This window comes from Myotis davidii, unplaced genomic scaffold (assembly GCF_000327345.1).
Source record: "Myotis davidii unplaced genomic scaffold, ASM32734v1 scaffold218, whole genome shotgun sequence".
Classification (NCBI taxonomy): domain Eukaryota; kingdom Metazoa; phylum Chordata; class Mammalia; order Chiroptera; family Vespertilionidae; genus Myotis; species Myotis davidii.
Window position 1 is genome coordinate 575,405 of NW_006289235.1, and position 7,906 is coordinate 583,310.

A 7,906-nucleotide genomic window follows, 5' to 3' on the forward strand; every position below is an offset into this window, starting at 1 on the left:
ATGCCTGGCCAGCCTGGGTGAGGGGCTGATGGCTGTTTACAGGCTGGCCACAACACCCTGCTACTCAAGCTCCCAGTGGAGGCTGGCTGGGAGCAGGTATCTGGGATTTATTTATCTTCTATAATTGAAACTTTGTTGCCTTGAGCGGAGCTCAGGGCCAGCAGGGCAGGCAGGAAGCTTGGCTTCCTCCATCGCCGGGGCAACCAAGCCTCCTACTTGCTTCAGCTCCATGGCTGCTGGCCGCCATCTTGGTTGGGTTAATTTGCATATAGTCTCTGATTGGCTGGTGGGCATGGCTTGGGGGCATAGTGGAGGTGTGGTCAACTTGCATGTTTCTCTTTTATTAGATTCGATATTAAGTAATTGACAAAAAATCCAAAAGACATTTAATACATAAAATTTATGTGAAATTTATTCACACCATAACAAATTCATATGCATGCTGTGAATGAAGTATTACTGGAGCATGGTCATCCCCATTCATTTACATGTTTCCTATGACGCTTTTTGCACTATAAAGGCAGCATTGAGTAGTTGCTGCTGAGACCTTCTGACCTGCAAAGCCTATAATATGGACTATCTACACCTTTACAGAGTTTGCTGACTCCTGCTCTAGATAACCAAGGGGTTGTGGTTCAACCTCCAGTCCTTCTAAATCTTTTCCCTGCCTGGGTCCCAGAGCTGCTTTAAAGAGTTGATTGGTGAGGTGGTGTCTGGAGTTCAATGTATGAGAAAAAAACACACCTTTAATTGTAGTATCCATTAATTCATGTCTTCTTAGCAAACTCCTCAGGTAACTTGGACTACCCACAAGACAGCCACCTCCATTGGAAAATTTTTAAAAATCCACAATCTTCCTGGCCTGTTTATTGTTGAGGAAGTTTGTGGCCAGTATGTGCAGATGTCTGGTTTGGTTGGCCACCCACCTGGGACCAGCTAGCTGAAGCCTGTAATGGCAGTCAGTGAAAATTTGGAACCTGAATATTGCAAGTGGTAAATGTTGACCAAGATCAAATTATCTGTATTATTTAATTTTAAAATCCTTTCATTTGCTTTCTCAGAAGTTGTACAATTCATAAAAAAGCAAAAGAAAATAGAACAAAGAACTTAAAAATGGAAATGGTGTACCAACATAAAAGCCAGAAAAATAAAAATTAAAAATATTGTTATTATATGTTGTAAATTACTCTTAGCCTTGATGAGCACTGAACTTCAGTGATCAACATGCTTGCCAATAGCTACATGTGGCTCTTAAGCACCTAAAATGCATCTATTTGAAATTGATAGGTAGTAAGTGTAAAATACACAGTGGATTTAAAAGACAGTACAACAAAAGATTGCAAAATATCTTAATAATCTCATACTCATCAAAATTTCAAAGCTATATCATTTAATTATTTTATTTTATTTTTTAATATATTTCTTTATTGATTTCAGAAAGGAAAGAAGAGGGGGAGAGAGAGATAGAAACATCAATGATGGGAAAGAATCATTGATAGGCTGCCACCTGCATGCTCCCTACTGGGGATTGAGCCTGCAACCCAGGTATGTGCCCTTTGCCAGAACTGAACCTGGGACCGTTCAGTCCACAGGCCGACGTTCTATCCACTGAGGCAAACAGGCCAGGGCAAAGCAATATCATTTTAGATACATTAAAAATATATATATAGTATTAAAATTAATTTCACCTATTTATTATTTAATGTGGTAATAGAACATTCAAAACCATATATGTGACTTACATTATATTCCTATTGAAAAGGCCTGGTATATAACAATGCTATGCATCTAGAAATGATAGAAAAGTATAAAACAGAAAATCCACATATGTAAAAAAGGCATGTGACTTTTAGTACATCTACTAATTTCCTTCTTTGAATAAAAAGTAAAAGGTACAAGTTTTAATAAATAAAAAATCAATATCTTCTTTCCTCCACTAAATAAATGCCAAAGAAATATTTTAAGCAAGTGCTCTGAAGGAATGTCAAATTACTAGCTTGTCTCAGATGTATCCAGCTGTTCCCAAAATGTTTCCTATACTCATTGGGGTGAAGCAACCTCATGTGTTAATTCCATCTTCTTATTCTCTGACTTCCATGTTTAATTGCACTCTCATGCTAAGGCCTCTGCGATGGTCTCCCAAACACGCTGTTCCTACAAGCCAGAGCTGTGCAGCTTCATTTGCATATCACTGCTGTCCACCTTTTTGGGTACCCAGACCGCATACCATGCAACTATATTCTTTCCTGAACCAAGGAACAGCTACTAATGGGTAATATTACTGTTACATAAGAGTCAGGAAAAAGGAGGGAGATACAGACGTGGGGTCCATTCCTAGGTCTCAGATGAGGAAGCCTTGTGGTGGCATGCTCTGCAGTAGAGCTGAGCAGCATAACCCAGGGACGGAGAGAGAGGCTTCTGGCAGGGGAAAGGAAATCAAAGCAAGGGGATTTGAATCAATACTGCATAGAGAGGGTCGTGTTGATAATAGAGGACTGGAAGCCAAGGGACCTTGGTTCTAACATCACCTTTGCCTCTGTTTGTATCACCTGGGATTGTCCAGTGAATATCATTGGAATTCCATTCTCTCAACTGAAAAATTCAGAGATTGGATTGGACTAGCTCTGAGATGCCTTCTCTAGCTTGAATGGTCTGTGAATAAATTTCATCTCTGGCAGAGAACAGAGACAAGTGTGTCACTGAGTCTAAAGGAGACACAGACTGTGTCGGCCTGACACCTGGATGTATGGGAACAAAAAAGATGTTTCTGAGGGTTTATTAGGAGCCTGTGACATGGGCCTAAAATGTGGAAAATCCTATGACAATGGGGCTACCTTGTCAGCCTAAACAGATGTAAACTTAATTTTCCTCACAGTAAGATAGTGAACAATATAATAGAGCATAACCAAGCCATTTTGGATCCATGCTAAATACAGTCAAGTGCTATGGTGTTTTAATAATTTATTTACAGGATTTAAACATCTTTCCTCCAAAGACAGGATTCCTGCCAAATAACCTGTGTCATGGACCTAGTGTGATGACTGATACCAAATGGCTAATCATTTTGTCCAGACCAAGGGCTTTGCTGGTACAAGAGGTGCATCTCCTGACTAAGGTTGCAGCTACATGCCTGATGATATGGCAAAATTTTAGGCTCTGGTTTTCAAGAGAGAGCTGAGACACAGTCACTCTCAGGCCTTGAAAGCCACCACTTTCAGTTTCAGGTTAGGGAAATCCAAAGTACAAGTCCTGGGACACAGAAGAGGACATAAGTTGGGGGGCATCAGGACAGTGTTTATGAATTTAAAGAGAAAGAAACACTCCTTTGAAAGACAAACACAGAACCTGCTCCTAATTTATTCCTGATTCATTCTTTAGAGAAGTGGTTCTCAACTTCCTAATGCCGCAACCCTTTAATATACTTCCTCATGTTGTGGTGACCCCCAATTTCATTGCTACAAATTGAACATAATTAAAGCATAGTGATTAATCACAAAACAATATGTAATTATATATGTGTTTTCCGATGGTCTTAGGTGACCCTTGTGAAAGGGTCATTCGACCCCCAAAGGGGTCGCAACCCACAGGTTGAGAACCGCTGCTCTTGAGGCTGCCTCAAAAGTAGATATTCTTTTTTAAAATATATATATTTTTAACTGATTTTAGAGAGGAAGGGAGAGAGAGAGAGAAATATCAGTGATGAGAGAGAATCATTGATCGGCTGGCTGCCTCCTGCACGCCCCACACTGGAGATTGAGCCCACAACCCGGGCATGTGCCCAGGAATTGAACTGTGACCTTCTGGTTCATAGGTTGATGCTCAACCACTGAGCCATGCCGGCCGGGCAAGTAGATACCCTTCTGAGACACACAAACACAGCTTGCCCTTTAGAGCACCTCTGTTGGACTAACATTTTTATATTTTCATTGTGATAAGACTCCAAACCAATAGATACTGTAATTTTTTTCTAATATCTGTAGAAACTGAAGCTGGAATCAGAACTATGAACTTGAAGTCATTTTTTAAAATCATTACTTCTATATAAGTTATTCAGGATACCAGATTGCATTAATCTATCTATTTTTCACAGGTCAAGCAAAAATTAAATAAAACAAGTTCTGAAATTGTTTTCAATTATTTAAATAAACTGTTGGATTGATTAACAGTTAAAATTATGTAGAGCCTTTGATATACCAGAGGAGTGTGCTAGGTAAAGCATTCCTTCCTTCAATGAGCACTTATTCAGGAAGAAAAGAAAGACATTTAACCACATAATTAAATTACCAAGTAATGAGTACTTTAATGAAGACCAACATAAAGCACTCTGAAGGCATAAGTGAGGAAAGGGCAGTGAGGAAAGGGCGATTTCACAGAGGAGCCTTTGAGTTGTGTATTAATGGTTAAATTGGCAAAGGCCATACTTGGTAACCCATGGAAAGGAGAGATATTGACCCAAGCTTGACAATGTGTGGGGAATAGGAGTTATTTATGCCTTGGGTACTTATGACTTGGATTGGCATATTAAAAAACAAAAACAGAATGCCCATTTAAATTTGAATTTCAAATAATGAATACTTAAAAATATATTTTTACTAATTTTAGAGAGGAAGGGAGAGAGAGAGAGGTAGAAACATCAATGATGAGAGATGAGAGAGAATCATTGATTGGCTGCCTCCTGCACACTCCACACTGGGGATCAAGCTCAAAACTCAAGCATGTGCTCTGACCGGGAATCAAACTGTGACCTCCTGGTTCATAGGTTTATGCTCAACCACTGAGCAATTCTGGTCAGGCAATAATGCATAATTTTTAGTTATTTTTTTGGCAGTAATTGGGACATACTTTTACTAAAAAATCTGGGATTTTTACATTTTGATTTGCTAATTCTTTCAACCCTAGCTATGATGGGAATGTGGTATAAAATGGTGGCAGATGGATGGCTAGGTTTAGAGAGTTTTGTGTACTATCATACAAAGTATTGAACTTATTCTATAGGGATAAATACTTTTAAATAAAGTTTCAACAATGTAGACTTCAGAAAGATTAAAGTAAAAGATCTGAAGTCATTAAGAAGCCAAGCCCCAGTAATAGCATAGACACAAATATCTCACCTATAACAGACTGGAAGCCGGCATCACTTCTAACATAGCTGGGGTGTGATGGATATTTCTTTTGCACATTGCCAATATCTCCCTCTTTACTCTGCCTCAGGGGATTCTCTGAAGCTGAGAGTACTCTTTCTGGGATTTCCCCCTTTCCTGTTTTACTAACCCTAATCTCTTACTCCTACTACTGAAGATCAACACCACTGCTTTCAATTTCTTATCTTAGGTTCTGTTCTTGAGTTCACTGAAATGAAGACATGATCCTTTCAATTTCTTCCAAAAAGAAAAGATAAATAGTCCTTGATTTATTGCAAGCTCCCTCTTTCCTTAATGACATCACCAATGAAGAGTCATGCATGTGAAAGAAACTTTTCTAAACTACCAACAATAAAAGCCAAATTTTAATTAACAATGCTAGGTAAGAGGAAGCACCAAATTATTTTTTGATCCTCTCACATGAAGAGGTGCTAAAAGAGGATGCAGCCAGGGAGACAGGAATGTATGAGGTAAGTGCCAGCTTCCTAAAAAAATGTGATCATTTATTTTCTTTTTGTAAAAAATAATACTCCTATTCATACCTAATTTTGTATTTGCACTATTGTAGTCTTTGACTTAAAGAAAACTGCCAAAGTAGAATACACTTCAAGCTCTACAAAACCTAGTTCTATTTCTGTTTATTTATTTTTTTAAAAATTTATTGATTGATTGATTTTAGAGAGAGAAAGGGAGAAACATGAATTTGCTGTTCTACTTATTTATGCATTCATTGGTTGATTCTTATATGTGCCTTGACAGGGGATCGAACCTGCAACCTTTGCATATTGGGACAGTGCTGTAACCAACTGACCTACCTGGCCAGGTGTACTTTATAATTTCATCCTTTTTGAGTATAGGAGACAATTTTATTTAGTTTCTTAAACAATTCCCTTTAGCCAATGCTAAAATGTGTTCTTTTTCTTTTATTTTGCAGAATATTATTTCTTATGGATGCATAAACAAAAACAAATTGACGAAACAAAACATGAGGTTATCTAACCAGGACTTAAAGTTAATTTTCTACATTAAAAACATCAGTTTAGCTTTGTGCTCCAAATTTTTATTTACCTTTATTGAGTATAATTGACATATGAAATTATAAGATATGTAAAGTGTATAATGTTATAATTCAATATATGTATACATTGTGGAAAAGATTCCCTGCAGTGAGTTAATTAACACCTTCATCTCCTCATATATTTACATTTTTTTGTGTGTGAGAATATTTAAGTTCTATTTTCTTAGCAAATTTCCATGACACAGTGTTATCAACTACTATATATCAACAATGCACTGACTTCGATAAAACAACATTCTGAAGATCAATTCTTAAGGAATTATGGTTTAACTTAGGGCTTTATCTTTGATCTGCTGCCATTAAATTGAGGTGATCTCACAATTACTCATCATGCAACAGGTTGTAGCACGTAAAGTAACAATTTAGAGGCTGATACAGAACAAGCGAAAATAAGTTTAATTTTCATGCATCATTTCTTCAGGAAAACACATCACGAAGGGAAATAGCTTTGAATAAGTTCAGTGAAGGTTGCCATTTAGTTAATTAACTTAACCATTTTCATTAGCAGGCTCAATATTGACTTTAGAATAATGTCTGCTTAATTTCTTTCAAGCAATGAATATGTATGAAACATTGTCAAAGGTAAAGTAAAAAATGAAGACAACGTTAGGTAAAAAATTAAGTTACTGAAATATGTCAAAATTATATGGAGTACCTTCATGAACTTATATTCAATTGCATTATGTTCTCCTCCAAACTTTTAAGATATGACCTTGGCATAGAGACATTATTTCAGCTGCTTAGCATAGGATTTGTAATAATCTCAATTTTATAAGAAAGTGCATTTCTAAATTGGTTGGAGAAGACTAAAACAAGGCATAAATCCAATGCACTGAATATAATTTTCTGCTTCAATTGACAATCTAGTCTTTTGAAAAACAGGCTTACTTTTTAACCTTTTATGGCCATATTCATTTTATGTGCCTTCATATTACAATAAATAAAATCAGCAGGCTCCTATTGATTTTTGGAGGGAGAAATCTCATCTGTAAGATTGAAAGAAAGTGAAGTCCATCAAAACCAATTGATGAACAAATATGTGATGAAAATTGAAGAAAATAACTTCAAAATACAGGGTAAATATAAATACATTTCTAAAGCATGATGGTGATTTTCAAATCTGGATTTTGTGTCCCTAGGACTTAAGAAAGCAGCAGTGCCAACAAAATCCTTACAATTAATTATAATTATGACAATAAACATTATATAGAGCAGTGGTCGGCAAACTGCGGCTCGCGAGCCACATGTGGCTCTTTGGCCCCTTGAGCGTGGCTCTTCCACAAAATACTACGTGTGGGCGCACGTACAGTGCGATTGAAACTTCGTGGCCCAGGTGCGGAAGTTGTTATTTTGTGGAAGAGCCACACTCAAGGGGCCAAAGAGCCGCATGTGGCTTGTGAGCCTCAGTTTGCTGACCACTGGTATAGAGTAATGTTTTTTTCTTAACCATATAATTCCAATCAAGAGCCTATAGCAGAACCCATTGTGTAGGGGTTTTTGTTTTGTTTTAATATGCATATCTAAGCTCCACACAAAAGAATCTAATTCAGTAAATCTATAATGGACCTGATATAAAAATATAATTCTTATATTTATGATTTATAAACAGATGCCTAGATCCCAGTAACATAAACATCCCGCTAGTCTCCACAAACTACAATGTCTATTAGTAGTAGGCAAATAAGAA